Source organism: Cyprinus carpio, chromosome A17 (genome assembly GCF_018340385.1).
Source record: "Cyprinus carpio isolate SPL01 chromosome A17, ASM1834038v1, whole genome shotgun sequence".
Classification (NCBI taxonomy): Eukaryota; Metazoa; Chordata; class Actinopteri; order Cypriniformes; family Cyprinidae; genus Cyprinus; species Cyprinus carpio.
The window spans coordinates 6,753,951-6,767,547 of NC_056588.1; the positions used below are offsets into that span (position 1 = coordinate 6,753,951).

At 35.1% G+C, this 13,597-nt stretch overlaps 1 protein-coding gene across 4 annotated transcripts in view; it reads left to right on the plus strand.

Moving 5' to 3' along the window:
- The window catches only part of LOC109108079 (forkhead box protein N3-like), an 80,974-nt gene that overhangs the window by 26,371 nt on the left and 41,006 nt on the right, over positions 1–13,597 (plus strand). The gene's annotated exons all lie outside the window — the stretch shown is intronic.

Sequence of the window (13,597 nt, forward strand, 5' to 3'; positions counted from 1 at the left end):
GAGTTGGTTTTTCTTTATTCAAATTAACTCTGTAAGTTTGAGCTCTGGGCTTTTTGGAATTAAAGGTTGCTAGGGCATTAGTGGTTGCTAGGGTGATTGGGTGGTTATGTGAAAGATTTTTGCTTGTCCAAAACGTGTCGCTATGATGCTAGCATATTATGCATCTGAGTGGGTTTTGGATGGTGTTGCTTGTGCAAAACTTGCAAACATGATGTTAGGGTGGTTGCCAGTGCGTTGCTAGGCGATTGCTGGTTTGTCGTGCAAAACATGCAACCATGATACCAGGGTACTTTGCATGGTTACTAGGGTTGTTGCTTGGTGGTTTATAGGGCGATCTAGGAGGTTGCTGGATGGTACTTGTATGTGCAAAACTTGTTGCCATTAGAGTTTTGTGCATTGTTACTAGGGAGTTGCTAGGTGGTTGCAGCGGTAAACTAGGTAGTTGCCAGATCGAGGTGCATGCACAAAATTCACAACAGTGATGCTAGGGTGTTCTGCATTGTTACTAGGGCATTGCTAGGTGGTTTCTGGATAGTGCTCCACATGCAAAATTTGCAACCATGATGCTAGGGTGTTGTGACAGTTTGTTAGAATGTTGCATGGTGGCTGCTAGTTTGATAAAGATGATTGCTGGATGGTACTTGCATGTGTAGAAGTTGTTGCTATGCTATGTTGTTGTGCGTGGTTGCTAGAGTGAAAGGTGAGTGCATAAAATGTTTTTTTTAATTTTTTTTTTTTATTGTCTGACAGATCTTTACTCAAATCACTCGGAAAATGCCAAAGTTTAATACTTAAGCTTTAGGTATAATTTCAATGTTTCATTATTCTCAGGTCTTAGTTAGTATAATAGATAGTAACAGTGAAGACAACCTTAGCAAACAACACTAATATTACATGACAGCAGTAAATGTTGGCAAAGCTTCTACCACTCAGTGTTGTATCTTCAGTTTCCAGAGTTGTTTATTTTACTTTTTAGAAAAAAAAAAAAAAAGTTTCGGTAAGGTCACAAAGTCATGATTAGCCGTATGCCTGTTCATTTGGTATTTGATTTCATTTTTCTAGCCTCATTGGCCTATTTAATGAATGAGATGACTATTTTAAGTCTGTTTTAATTTCAGATTCATTGTAGATTTGCTATGCAATCATGCATCACTCTACATAATGAGACAGTAAGGGGCAAATTAAACCAGCAAAATAAGAGTCTGAATAAACAAACATCTGATAGATGCGCAATCCCCAGGGGTTTACAGAGGAATAATTAATTTCGGCCAAGAGGAGAATCAAATTAAGAGATCCAGACCTCAAGAAAATGTTGTTTTTGCTTTTTACAGATTTAGAATGAGTTGAACCCGCTGCTAGCATCATTTGCACATGCTGATTGCACTGTTTTAGCACCAGATTCGCAAAGGAATTATGTAAATCTAGTAACTGTGCAAATATGGCAACAAAATTAGTGTTGCATGGGGCAGTTGCACCCTGTTTATGTAAATGTGCCTAGACAATGGCTTAAAGACAGCAAAAGGTGCCATTTTCACACAGAGGTCTTAAAATTACTGCTTCAATAATCAAGATGAAATGTGCTTTTTTAAATAAATCTCTTTATTTAAATAAATCTCTTTACCATCAGATTCTCTGGCCAATAATAGAGCATCTTAAAATTGTATCAAGCAAGTAGCACTAACGTTTACGAATCTAGCACATCCTATAATAACCCTAATTTGCACAAGGAACAAGGTGTTTTAAAAAAAAAAAATAATATAATAAAAGCAATTTAATAAATAATAAATAAATACCTGCAGTTAACTTTAAATAAAATCTGCTTTTTGATAAATATTTATTTTCATATTTAATGCATTGGGCAGGTGCTTTTATCCTAAGCAAAATGCATTGCATTCAAGGTGAATTTGATCAGTTTGCACATTCCCTGGGAATCAAACTCGTGACCTTGGTATTGCTGCGTATGTGAAATTAGACAGGGTTTTGCACTGAAATTCAGTGCACTAGAGTGGTGCAACACTTTAGTGATTTTGTGCGTGCATATTTCTGTAATGCACGGTGACTTTGCAGTGACTGGTGAAGAGTGAGTGCTCTAGAAATGACACCCTGTCATTTGTTTCCATGGCACTGTTATGAACACAGGATCTGAACTTGTCACCTGAGTAGTGGTAATATGGGTGGATCCCCAATGCCCTTGTGTCTGTTTCACATACAGGCACCTGTATTGGTGTTTATACATTGAGGGAGCTTTGATGATTAATGTGTCTGTTCCATTGTTGATGACATCTCCATAGCAACAGGACAAAGTTACACGAGTTGCAGGTGAACAGGTAGCAGATGAGTAGTTTATGAAGAAATACAGGATGGAAGAGCACACTTTGGCATTTCCAGAGGCAGGTTCCAGAGAGCATTTTCTGTACTGTCAGCACTATAATGGTGATGTTCTGGGTGTTTTCCTGGACATTTGATTGAGTTCACAAGTTTCATTTTTAAAGAGCGATGTGTCAGATCTATATATTTCACTCTTTGTTTGTTTCTCTCTGATCCCCGCTCTCCAATCCCTTTCTCTATCTGTGAGGGGTTACAGCGATAATGCTGATCCGTGCGACACGATTTATCCATTGCTCTGAAAGCCAGGTTGATGTAAGATAAAGCCGGCCTGCTCATTGACATGTTCCCTGGCCAGCTGTTGTGTTCCCTGTGGACAGATGTTGGCTGCGAGGGAAGCCACGGGAGATTTGCACGCAAACCTACTGTTGACGTCATCAGCCCGCCCAACTTTCGGAGACTGCAGAGCACCATGTTACCAAGGGTTATTTGACCACCCCCCTTAGGATCCTGATGCTGACACCACAGTACCTGCCGATCAATAGCGGACACAGAGCTGAGCTCTGACTTTTAGGATGTCAGAACCTTCTGGAATCTGAATCTTGCACTTAATGAGAGCAGGATGGAGATTTAACTGTAAAACTTAAAGTCTTCTAATTATTGACATCTAAGCATATGTTTTGCTGGCAAAGATAAGGCTGGTCTTGATGATAAGACCATTTCATAAAACTTTGGAGAGCGCTATGAATCTTTCAACACACTTTATTTTATGGTTATTGTAGGTTTTGATGATAGAGAAAATGAAAGAGCATTCTGTGCTCTGTCATTACTTGATTCATGACTCACTGACCAGCCATTTAAATTTACATGAAAACGTTCACTGGGTGGTTTTATTGCTGTTTTATATTTGCTCTAATGGTTGTAAGAAACCATTATTAGCACCTTACATCCTGCAAAAGAAATGCATGTTTAAAGGATTAGTTAACCTAAAACATGAAAAAATTCGTCATCATTTACTCACTCTTACAGTATGTTTCTTTCTTCTGTGGAAAACAAAAAGGAGAAATTTGAAAGAGATGTACAGATCGCTATGGAGCTTTCAAGTTCAGAAGTCCTCTGAAGCGATATGATAACTGTGTGAAAACCAGACCAGTCAGATTCATGAACTAATATTATAGACTGATTTTATGTGCTGAATAAAACAAAATTAATTGAAAAGATTTTACTCAAAAGAATGATTAATAACGAATAGACAATGTTATTGTCTGAACTAAGATCTATGGCATGGCATTTTTATTGAATAGGCCTTTATCACACTTCTACGTTCGAAAAGCAGAAGTTTCAAGTAGTAGCGTAAAAAAACTTCCACTGCAGCTTGTATCAATGGCTGTGCCCATTTCACGGGATTGCTGCAAACACGTAAAAGCTTTGTTTGTCTTCGGAACACAATTTGAGATATTTTGGATGAAAACTGGGAGGCTTGTGACTGTCCCACTGACTGCCAAGAAAATTACACTGTCAAGGTCCAGAAAAGTTTGAAAGACATCGTCAGAATACAGTGTCTGCCATCAGTGGTTCAACCGTAATGTTATGAAGTGACGAGAATACTTTTAACCTGAATAAAACAAAAATAACAACTTTATTCAACAATTTGTCTCCTCTGTGTCTCTATGCATCACCGTAGTGCAATTTTGGAGAAATATATAAACAGAATAGCATACGCTGCTTGCATTCAGCGGATTTTCTCCAAAATGACGCTACGAGATGCGGAGAGAAACAGAGGAGACGAATTGTTGAATAAAGTTGTCATTTTTGTTTTCTTCACATACAAAAAGTATTTTCGTCACTTCATAACATTACGGTTGAACCACTGATGGCAGATGGACTATTCTGATGATGTCTTTCATACTTTTCTGGACCTTGACAGTATTTACTTGGCATTCTATGGGACAGTCACAAGCCTCCCGGTTTTCATCCAAAATATCTTAAATTGTGTTCTGAATACGAACAAAGCTTTTATGGGTTTGGAACGACATGGGGGTAAGTGATTAATGACAAAATTTTCATTTTGGGGTGGAGTATGCAGTTGTTTTAAACTTTCTATTCAGAATCCAGAAAAAAATGTATGACAGTTTCCACAAAAATATTAAGCATCGCAACTGTTTTCAACATTGCTATTAATAATAAATGACTTCTGAAAATTCAGTTTGTCATCATATAAATAAATTACATTTTTAAATATAATAAAATAATAAATAATTATTTTAAGTTAATATTTCACAATATTACTGTTTGTAGTTTATTTTTGATCAAATAAATGCAGGTTTAGTGAACATAGTAAAAAAAAAACAGTACAATTCTTCAAAAGTTATCAAGCAGAACAACTCGAGTGTGAGTAAACAATGACAGAAATTTTTATTTTGTGATCAAGAATGCATCCTAGCAGAATTGTGCTAGCACAGGATCCGTGTTGGGACTACCACTTTTAACAAGACTAACGCTGAACAGATGAAAGGATAATTGCAGCTAATGCTGTCATTTGAGCTGTACAATTGAGCAATTTTAGAGATTGCTTGACTTGTCTGTTAGTCTGTTACTGATATAACCCCATTAGTGCTTCATCATTAGGTCTTTTCACCAGCGGAGCAGTGTGTCTGAATCTGTGTTGAATACAGGTCTGTCAGGGTGAGAGGTATAGTTAAGTGAGATAATCTCTATGTTAGAAATCTCTACCATCTGATTATGGAAATCAGCATCTTTTGTCAATTGTCTTAAAGAGCCTCTTGGCAGAGCTTCAGGTGTCTGAAACGCAAGTGAACCTCAGCAGTTCAGTCCTCAGGATGTCTGGCTGTCTGTTTGTCTCCCTCCACAATTAATAACAGCTTTTAGGGGTGCACTGCCTTTTTTCCAGATGTCTGTTGCTTATACTTAAGGTTTGGAGTATTTGGACAAACTAATTCAACTTTGGTGCATAGCTTGTCCTGCAGCATTTGCACTGTGGACATTAATTACAGCTCAAATTGCTTAAAATTAAAACATTGTAGAGATTTGGATGTGAACCTAGAAACCACAATGACCTAGAAAAATATATATATGTGACCCTGGACCACAAAACCAGTCTTAAGTTGCTGGGGTATATTTGTAGCAATAGCCAAAAAAACATTGTATAGGTCAAAATTATTGAGTTTTCTTTTATGCCAAAAATCATTAGGATATTAAGTAAATATCATGTTCCATGAAGATATATTGTACATTTCCTGCTGTAAATATATTAAAACTTAATTTTTAATTAGTAATATGCATTGCTAAGAACTTCATTTGGACAACTTTAAAGGCGATTTAAGCAGTATTTAGTTTTTTTGCACCCTCAGATTCCAGATTTTCAAATAATTGTATCTCGGCCAAATATTGTCCTATCCTAACAAACCATACATCAATTAAAAGCTTATTTATTTATTTATTTCAGCTTTCACCTTTCATTCATATATGATGTATAAATCTCAATAAAAAAAAAAGACCCTTATGACTGGTTTTGTGGTCCAGGCTCACATATATTTTACATTTTAAACAACAATTTTTTACAATTATTTTATAAATTTGCTGCTCATTCAATGGCCTAATCCTTCATGGCTCCACCCAAAACAGTGTGAGATTTTTGCATGAGGAATCATTCTTCTGAAAATGAGGGGAAAAAGTATGGTATATTAATTGATTGGTAATTTATTGATTTTAATTAATTGGTTGTGTAATTAATACAGTATTTTTATAGGATCATATAAATTGTATTTAATATACATTTTGATGAATACAGTATACATACATATACATAGTACATATTTCATACAGTTTTTAAGATTTTGAATTTATGACTCAATGTCTCAATCCTTCATGGCTCCACCCACTTATTCATATCATTTGCATATTGTTTCAATGTTACAGAGACACATTATGCAGTTTCAGTAATAGGAACCTTTCGATGTAGTTAAGCAATAGGTCAAAATAAACTACACTGCTATATTAACTGCAGTCACATAATAGGTCACTTTATTTAAAATATGATGCCAAAAAGTGTGAGTCTGTTCACTTCCTGCACAAGTTTTTTTTTAAGATTTATTTATGGGCTTTTTTTATGCCTTTATTTGGAAAGGACAGTGTAGAGTAGACAAGAAAGCACTAGGTGAAGAGAGAGGGGAGCGGGATCGGCAAAGAACCACAAGCTGGGATTCGAACTCGGGTCGCCGTGAGCGCAGTTGCGCTGTATGTTGCGCACTAACCATGAGGCTATTGGCGCCGACCACTTCCTGAACAAGGTTGAGTCACTGATTTGATTCCAAGGCTTGGTCTCCTCATGCCTCGTGGCTGTATGGTGCACCTGTGGGGGACACCATATAGCTTGTGTATGATCTCGGCGTGCGCTGACTGTGTCAGAATAAACATGGTGCGTGAACGCCAAGAGAGACCGTTCGCTCTAGAATGTGCGATTTTTTTTTTTTTTTTTTTTTTTTTTTTTGTGGGACTGCATCTCAGCGGGGCTTGATCTGGCCACCCTTCGTCACTGGTAATCATGTACAGCATATACACTAATAAGATGGTATGAATGCACATGCACACTTTAACACACACCCACACACACTCTGTCCTGGGTACTGTTCTGGCACAGACTGCGCTGTGGGAACAGAACTTGTCTCAATTTATCATGTCATCAGCTTTTACTTTTGTATCTGCTTTACTCTGGATGGCTTCAGGCTCTGCAAAGGAATCCTCTTTAATTAGGATTACACAGGTCATTAGCAGTTTGTCATGTGCTCTTTTCTCCTCTGCCTAACTATTTTGGCAGATTTTGACATTGAACTCAATTATTGATCTCGTGGTTGTCTCAATGGCATTGCTTGGTTTAGTTTCTTTTGGTGAACCAAGCCACTTATTTTGGACTTATTTTGTTAAGTCACTTGTTTTTCTGGAAAGATTTGGAAACATTGTCTTAAAATCCTACACCACTAAAGGGCATTTACAGAAAACTTATGCTGAAAATCAATTTCCATCCATTTTCCGTTGCAAAGATGTAGAGGAAAAACACAAGAGTTTTCAGACATTATTAGGAGTGCAAACTAGAATAGAGATGTATGTAAGAAATATTGAAAGTATAGAGAATGATTTAGATTTATAAATTTAGAATTTATATATATATATATATATATATATATATATATATATATATATATATATATATATATATATATATATATATATATATTGTTTTTTTTTTTTTTTTTTTTTATTTAATTTATTTTATTATTATTACTATTTTTTTTCATTTTTCAAAAAAAAAAGATTGTCAAATCATATCCTGATAATTTCTAGAGACTAGAATAATGTATTTGTATGTGTTGTAATTTTGTATTATTTAATAGTAATTATGATTAATATAAATAATGGGAATATATTAGTAACATTATTATTATTATTATTATTATTAATAATAAATATTTTTGTAGTTTTTTAATATTTAATTTTGTTGAGTTTGTTTTTACTTAAATTTTGACATTTTATCTGAATTATAAATTATCTGAATTATTTCTACTAGAGTATTGTAATGTCCATATATAGTAATTTTGCATTACATAATAATAATAATAATAATAATAATAATAATAAATGTTATTATTATTCATAATTTAAATATTTTTTTCTACCAAGTAATATAGTTCATCAGATGTATGGTTGGCTGTTTATGTTTGTCTTGCAATTTATCAGCTTTGATGCAATTCAATGGGTGTGTGTTCACAGGTATATTAATTTTCGGATTGAATGCCACAGTAAAAACCAAGGCATTGTAAAACAATATATTATATTAATATATTGCTAGTTTACAATTGCTTGGATTTGACTGTGACATCTAATTGGAATTCAGAGTTGGGACAATCTTTTTCGTAACACTGTTTACGTTGTTTTTAATGTATGATAAACGTAGGACGTATGCAATGCAGCAGCCATTGGTTTCAGTTGTTAGAGGTGTTGCTCTGATGTTCTTCGTGAGACACTGCCACTGCAGATCTTCAAGCTCTAATGAGTTCCACACTCTTAGAAAGACTGAAAGCAGAGAAGAGCGAGAGTTGGATGGGGGTGAAGTGTTGGAATCATCTCAGTGAATAGATCCAACAACAGCCAAGCTTCCCCCTCCCCAAACGCCCTCATTATGAATGACCTTTCATACCCTTTCTAATGCACTGAGGGCCTCTGAAGGTGAGTAGAGTCATCGGGCCCTTAATGCTCCTCTGCAGAACTCCACAATATAGACCTGCTTTAAAAATGCCATTGTGCGCAGAATTCAGAGGTCATCGTGTCTCCACCAATCACAGAGCGAGCTTACGGCTTCTCTGCTCCTCCATGTGATTTAAGCTGCAGAGCCTCAGAAGAGATGACGACTCTGGGGCCGCAGCCATTAGCAGCTGATGACTGCTGGGATTTGGAGACCAAAGCAATGATGTCCTTTTGGACACCTTGATTTATCCATGTTTCAGAACGGTCGATGTCTGCATTTATATAGATCACCTTACCAAGAGAGCATTAACACACTCAGTCTAGGAAGTCAGTACACTGTGCCATTGAAGCAAATTGGTTTTCTTCTTTTTTTTTTGTCTAGCAGCATTCCGTTTTTTTTTCATCCCCTTGTTACTTTCATAGTAAAGAACAGTAATAAACTGCATTTTAAAGTAAATGTAAATGTGAACGGTGCTTGCAGAGGTCGCCAGAATGGTAGGGTGGTTGCCAAGGTGCTGCTATGTACAGTAGCTGCTAAGTTGTTCTGAGTAGTAGTAAGCATGCTGCTATATAGTTGCTAGGAGGTTACTTACTGGGTCAGTTTAAAAGAACCTATGCTAAAATCCCTAGAATTGGCTCAGGTCCCTCTGTAATGTAATTTTTTTTCCTTCACCTGGTTCAATAGAAAAAAAATGTTTCATGGTTTGGCCATTGATTCATAAATGTAAATTCTACACTATTTTGTGTAAATAAATTAAAAATAAGCCACTAAAAACTAAAATAAATTGTTTTAAAAGCTACAAGTGAACTTAAGCATCAAAACATTATAATGTACAGTATGAAAACGGATATCCATTTCAGATTTTCTAAAGATTAGATTTAACATTATTAAATTGTCCTTTTAAAAAATAAATAAACAAAACGTTTAAATGAGCATTTGATGATAGTGAAGGAATTCATCCAATCTTGACCAAAAAATAAAAAAAAAACTCGGCCAATAAATTATATGGTACTGTTACTGTTGACTAACACTAAACGATCAAAAAACGTGTTAATTGAAATAAAGAAAAAATAAAATAAAACAGAAATATAAGATTAAAAACCTTGACAACTATTGTTAATGCACTAAAGTTACCGCAAGTAAACTAAAACCAAACTAAAACTAAATCTAAAAATAAATTGAACATAAATAGTAACATAAAAAAACTGAAATAAAAATGACACAAACAAAATTACTAAATTACTAAAAATTATACCTAAAATAAAACCTGAAAAAGCTATAAGTATAAATACTTAACACCGATTCGATTTTTTTTAAAAAAAGTAATAGCATGTTTTTCTCTCCTTATTAAGCCGTTAGATTTGAGTTAGTGCTAATGTTTGTTGTACTAACGTATCTTTGAGTAACACACTGTAGTTTAATCTTAGGGTTAGGGAATTTTTTCAAAATCTCTTTCCATAAATATAAGCAGTTGTAATAAAGTAAAAAAGAGGCATTTCTGCTTTGAAACATATAATATAATGGGCAGTTATCTCATCACGATGGATCCAAAACTTGGAATTTTGGATTAACTTTTTCCCCACAGTTTCTTTTTTCTCATATTTAAAGTCGTGAGCATGAAAGGGGGACTCTGGACAGTCAGGTTGAGGGGAGGGGTTGCTTCATAATAGCAGGTTTTTCATTTTGCTCAGGAACTGATAGGATTAACTTTACTGCTTATAATGGAATATAGCATCTTCAGAGGCCCGTGCTTCTTATAGAGAATGAAAGATCTCTCTGCCAAGACTATCAAACAGTCTTTATATACTCCACCATTGCCTGTTGCCTAGGAGACCAATGTAATCCAAGTATTTTTCCCCCTTTTCCCGGGCTCTCCTTTCCTTTTTTCACCCCCTCTCTCTGATTGGAGACTCTATTGGCTGGTGCCATTGAGCTGGCCTTCAGACGGACACAGCAGCTGTCAGGAGATGGAGGTAAATCTGAGGCAAAGTGCTCTGAAACCTATTGATTTCTCCTGATTACAGAACATTTGGAAAGACAGACCAGTGCAGCCTCTCCTCCACGGAGCATATATGAATAATCTGATGCTCTCAGGATCACATATCACACCCCTTAAAGAAAGATGTGGCCCTGTTCGAAGCTTTATTGTGTCTGCACATACACGTAGTACTCAAATACACAAGTTGAGAATGTAATCACTGCTACTTTTACTCATCAGTAGGTATTTTTTCCACTCTCTTGAAATTGTCAGATTGTCATATGTGACCCTGGACCACAAAACCAGTCTTAAGTGTATATTTCCAAAATTGAGAGTTATACATCATCTGAAAGCTAAATAAATACGCTTTACATTGATGTATGGTTTGTTAGGATCGAACAATATTTGGCCGAGATAAAACTATTGGAGTATTGGAAAATCTGGAATCTGAGGGTGCAAATAAATCAAAACACTGAGAAAATCACCTTTAAAGTTGTTCAAATGAAGTTCTTAGCAATGCATGTTACTAATCAAAAATTAAGTTTTAATATATTTACAGTAGGAAATTTACAAAATATCTTCATGGAACATGATCTTTACTTAATATCCTTTTTTTGTAATATCCGATTTTTGGCGTAAAAAAAAAAATCAATAATTTTGACCCATACAATGTACAACTTAACACTTGTTTTGTGGTCCAGGGTCACATATACGACTTAGTCAGTTTAACAATAATAGATTTTCCTGCAGGGCTTATTTCCGTACAATTTATGATGCTATGTTAATTAGAATTGATTGTCTTTGTTTAATTGAACCCTTTTGTCTGTTCCCAAGAGACAAAAATGCCAATTTTTTTTCTGTATATAGGTAATATTTGAAGGGGAACAATGTAGCACATTATTTTTTTTAAATTGGTTTCATTTTTCTATGTCCCTACAGTAATGATAATGTGAATATTATTAATTTTATTTAAATATTTTTTTTTCTTTAACCAGTTGCTTTACTTTCCCATTTCATTGCTTCCACGCTGTTCATTTCTTTGAACTCCCCTATTTTTCATTTCCATCAGAGCATCTGCTGGACAGACCATTTAAGGATTGAATTTCATGGTGCAATTCATCTTTGTGGTTGGTCCAGGTATGGTTTTAAAACACGCTGATGGGAAGTTGACAGCTTAATTAGGTGGAGAATGTCAGTTTGTGCTAAGAATAAATGCACTCACTGCTTTCAGAAGAAAATGGATTTTTTGCTAGGAAAGACTTTTCCCTCCGGAAAATATTACATGGCATGAAACAGTGCTCCATAGGTCTGCTATTCAATTATTTACTAAAATATATCATTATAATATTAATTATAAATAGTAATAATATAATATAGATTATAATTAGTGGTCATTGTAATAGTACTATTTGCAGTGATTTTTGTTAATTACAGTACATGTCAGGTATTTAATGTTATTATTACAGCAATTTATTCTATACATTTTTATAACCATTTTTTATTGTTGCTGTTGTATCTCAGATTTTACCCGTCAGGCTTTAAAACATTGAGACATGAGTGTAAATGAATTCTGAGTCCAATAAATGTGCTGTTTATTTTGTTTGCTAAAGCACTCCAAGGGTTTGAATTGTTTGACTTGTGCTGGTACAAATCTTTCCACTGAAGCCAAATACTGTGGGTAAAGAACCGAGTTCTCGCTCTGGGCTTTGCTGCAATCAATAGACTGTTATCGTTTCTTAGCCCTTGTCGGGGGCTAAGCTGAACAAATCTCATAGCAGTTCTTTGTTAAAGATATTTTGGTCAGTAGGTCAGTAGGGACGACTGGTTACAGTGGTTTTAGGTAACGAAAATGAAAACTATGCAAAAGCAATGTCCGGTTTGTTAGTTTAGCAAAGTTTGAATACGTGACACAGGGCCCAGGCCAGTGTGTGTGTATTGCCTCAGGGCACACAGTATGACTGACTCTGTCAGTTATCCGAAGGTCATGACTATTGATTCATTGAGAACACACAGTTTTTCTAACAAAACAGCACATGCTGTCCATCACTTTAAAGTGCCTGAGTAAAAGGAAGAGACTTTCACTTTACAAAAGCACTGTGATAGTCTACACTTCTGTCGCGCTGGTTTGCTGATTGTGTAAATCTCTGACAGTAGAGGAATAACTTGAGCTGAAAAATGGGGCTTAGTAACATGACACTGATTGTAGTCTGTGCTAATGAGCTCAAGTAATTTTCCCCGATATCACTTTCAAAGTGACAATTTGCTGTTTCCTCGTTTTCAGCAGGATCTGTCAGGAGAGCTAATTTATACACCAGGAGCGTTCGCTCTTAAAATGCTGAGTTTGTCTAAGTGGTCTGTAGCATCTGTGCTAGCTGTAGTTTGCACTTCTTGGTTTTTTATGCATTTTTTCTACCCATTTCACTTTAATGAACTGGAGAATGTGGAGGTCAAGGGGATGCAGGTGGTCAGGTTCTCATTTTTTCCCTTGTACTGGATGAAGCAAACGCAGTCTTATCTTGCAGCCAGAGCAAATCATTAACTCAGAAATTTACAGAATGAACATATATTTGTATATAAGGTGATCTGCAGCAACAAAGTGACCAGAAGTGTGATTACTCCTTCATATTTCCATTTGAACCCTGTTGATTTACATCACACATACAGTACAGTATAGCGCTTGTACAGTTGAGTCCAATAAAATTTGGTGTAAAAATGTCAACTACTTACTCGAGAAAGCACACAATTGCCCTCCCCTCAGTGTTGAATATGTAATTAAATATAATAATAATAATAATAATTATAATAATAATAAATATTAGTATAAAAAATTGCATATATTGAATCAACATTATATTGATTTTTACTTATGTTTTTAAATTTATTTTATATTTTATAAAATATTATTATAATTTATGTGAGTCTTATATTATTGTCATTTCTGTCCATCATGTTAAATGACTTTTTTCCCCACTCAGAGAGAAATGTCAATACTGTCTGCAATACTGACATAAAATATTATAATATTAACATTT